The sequence below is a fragment of the Hypanus sabinus genome, unplaced genomic scaffold (genome assembly GCF_030144855.1).
Source record: "Hypanus sabinus isolate sHypSab1 unplaced genomic scaffold, sHypSab1.hap1 scaffold_338, whole genome shotgun sequence".
NCBI classification, from domain to species: domain Eukaryota; kingdom Metazoa; phylum Chordata; class Chondrichthyes; order Myliobatiformes; family Dasyatidae; genus Hypanus; species Hypanus sabinus.
In genome coordinates this window covers 1-2,720 of record NW_026781242.1, presented here as the reverse complement: position 1 = coordinate 2,720, position 2,720 = coordinate 1, and positions in this window count along the sequence as shown.

The window sequence follows — 2,720 nt, the reverse complement described above, 5'->3', positions numbered from 1 at the left end:
CCCTCCAGACAGTCCCATCAAACACTCCCGGGGGTCAGACACAGAGTGATTATTCCTCTACACCGTCCCATCACATACTCCCGGGGTCAGACTCTGAGTGAATCTTCCTCTACACGGTCCCATCAAACACTCCCGGGATCAGACACAGAGTGAATCTCCGTCCACACCGTCCCATCACTCACTCCCGGGGTCAGACACAGAGTGAATCTCCCTCTACATCGTCCCATCACACACTCCCGGCGTCAGACACAAAGTGTATCTCCCTCCACACCGTCCCATCACACACTACTAGGGTCAGACACAGAGTGAATCTCCCTCCAGACAGTCCCATCAAACACTCCCGGGGGTCAGACACAGAGTGATTATTCCTCTACACCGTCCCATCACATACTCCCGGGGTCAGACTCTGAGTGAATCTCCCTCCACATCGTCCCATCAAACACTCCCGGGGGTCAGACACAGAGTGATTATTCCTCTACACGGTCCCATCATACACTCCCGGGGGTCAGACACAGAGTGATTATTCCACTACACGGTCCCATCAAAACTCCCGGGGTCAGACTCGGAGTGATTATTCCTCTACACAGTCCCATCAAACACCCCCGGGGTCAAACACAGAGTGAATCTCCCTCCACACCGTACCATCGTACACTCACGGGGTCAGATATAGAGTGAATCTCCCTCCACATCGTCCCATCACACACTCCCGGCGTCAGACACAGAGTGAATCTCCTTCCACACCGTCCCATCACACACTACTAGGGTCAGACACAGAGTGAATCTCCCTCCACATCGTCCCATCAAACACTCCCGGGGGTCAGACACAGAGTGATTATTCCTCTAAACGGTCCCATCAACACTCCCGGGGGTCAGACACAGAGTGATTATTTCTCTACACGGTCCCATCAAACACTCCCGGGGTCAGACACAGAGTGAATCTCACTCTACGCCGCCCATGACACACTCCCGGGGTCAGACACAGAGTGAATCTCCCTCCAGACCGTCCCATCACACACTCCCGTGGTCAGACACAGAGTGATTATTCCTCTACACTGTCCCATCAACATTCCCGGGGGTGAGACACAGAGTGATTATTCCTCTACAGGGTCCCATCAAACATTCCCGGGGGTCAGACACAGAGTGACTTTCCCTCCACAACGTCCCATCATACTCTTCCGGGATCAGACACAGAGTGTATCTCCCTCCACACCGTCCCATCACACTCTCCCGGTGTCACACACAGAGTGATTATTCCTCTACACGAACCCATCACACAATCCCGGGGTCAGACACAGAGTGAATCTCCCTCCACACCGTCCCATCACACACATCCGGTGGCAGACGCAGAGTGAATCTCCCTCCTACCCGTCCCATCACACTCCCTCGAGTTCAGACACAGACTGAATCTCCCTCCACACCGTCCCATCACACACTCCCGGGGTCAGACAGAGAGTGATTATTCCTCTATACGGTCCCGTCATACACTCCCGGGGATCAGACACAGAGTGATTATTCCTCTACACGGTCCCATCAACACTCCCGGTGTCAGACACGGAGTGATTATTCCTCTACACAGTCCCATCAAACACCCCCGGGGTCAGACACAGAGTGAATCTCCCTCCACACCGTCCCATCGTACACTCACTGGGTCAGATATAGAGTGAATCTCCCTCCACGTCGTCCCATCGTACACTCACGGGGTCAGATATAGAGTGAATCTCCCTCCACATCGTCCCATCACACACTCCCGGCGTCAGACACAGAGTGAATCTCCTTCCACACCGTCCCATCACACACTACTAGGGTCAGACACAGAGTGAATCTCCCTCCACATCGTCCCATCAAACACTCCCGGGGGTCAGACACAGAGTGATTATTCCTCTACACGGTCCCATCAAACACTCCCGGGAGTCAGACACAGAGTGATTATTCCTCTAAACGGTCCCATCAACACTCCCTGGGGTCAGACACAGAGTGATTATTTCTCCACACGGTCCCATCAAACACTCCCGGAGGTCAGACACAGAGTGAATCTCCCTCCACACCGTCCTATGACACTCTCCCGGGGTCAGACACAGAGTGAATCTCACACTACACCGCCCATTACACACTCCCGGGGTGAGACACAGAGTGAATCTCCCTCCAGACCGTCCCATCACACACTCCCGTGGTCAGACACAGAGGGATTATTCCTCTACACGGTCCGATCAAACACTCCCGGGGTCAGACACAGAGTGACTCTCCATCCGCACCGTCCCATCACACACTCCCGGGGTCAGACACAGAGTGATTATTCCTCTACACGGTCCCATCAAACACTCCCGGGATCAGACACAGAGTGAATCTCCGTCCACACCGTCCCATCACTCACTCCCGGGGTCAGACACAGAGTGAATCTCCCTCTACATCGTCCCATCACACACTCCCGGCGTCAGACACAAAGTGTATCTCCCTCCACACCGTCCCATCACACACTACTAGGGTCAGACACAGAGTGAATCTCCCTCCAGACAGTCCCATCAAACACTCCCGGGGGTCAGACACAGAGTGATTATTCCTCTACACCGTCCCATCACATACTCCCGGGGTCAGACTCTGAGTGAATCTCCCTCCACATCGTCCCATCAAACACTCCCGGGGGTCAGACACAGAGTGATTATTCCTCTACACGGTCCCATCATACACTCCCGGGGGTCATACACAGAGTGATTATTCCACTA